The sequence below is a fragment of the Penaeus monodon genome, chromosome 19 (genome assembly GCF_015228065.2).
Source record: "Penaeus monodon isolate SGIC_2016 chromosome 19, NSTDA_Pmon_1, whole genome shotgun sequence".
Taxonomy (NCBI): Eukaryota; Metazoa; Arthropoda; class Malacostraca; order Decapoda; family Penaeidae; genus Penaeus; species Penaeus monodon.
In genome coordinates this window covers 47,685,329-47,685,946 of record NC_051404.1, presented here as the reverse complement: position 1 = coordinate 47,685,946, position 618 = coordinate 47,685,329, and the positions used below count along the sequence as shown (strand labels likewise).

The 618-nt window shown below is 45.5% G+C and overlaps 1 protein-coding gene across 1 annotated transcript in view; it reads right to left on the bottom strand.

Moving 5' to 3' along the window:
- Positions 1 to 618, bottom strand: part of LOC119585276 (cadherin-87A-like) — a 49,841-nt gene that overhangs the window by 36,689 nt on the left and 12,534 nt on the right. The window lies entirely within an intron of this gene.

Here is a 618-nt window from a genome sequence, read left to right as displayed (position 1 = left end):
ACGGCCGAAGAGACGGAGCCACAGAGGAGGAATTCGGTAGTGGCGAGGAAAGGTCGAGTTGATCATACTGGCCAAAGAAACCACCTTGTGCATGACATAAACTTATTGAAATGAGAGACTCACCTCTCAGTAAGCATATGATTTACAGTCTCATTCTCTGCCAATACACACTTGCAGTTATTGTATATATATAACAACAGAGAATGTAAAAAGAAAGCCAAAAGAACAGAGAAACTCAAGTGTCTATCCAGCAGAACCAGGCCTCTATCGCGTTTCCCGAACAGCAGTATCTTGGGCGTCCCTAATACGGTGTCTTCCCGGCGACCGCTAGAATCAAGGGCGGGCGGTGGGAGTGGCTGCTGTGCCGGCATGTACGCACACAGGCGAGTATTGTGCGTTGGGTAACATTGGCCAAATAGAAGGTAGGGGGGTGAACGTGGCCTTATTGATGGGTGTACTGTACGTGCACCAAGCAACGTTAACTTTTCTGACTGAGAACTCTCGTCGACTTTCCAACAGCGTAGGTTGAAACAAAAGCGTTTTTTTTAAATACTTATAGTCGTTATTCAAAATATGGGTAATCACATCGATAATTAAACGCTGTATTCCCTATCAATG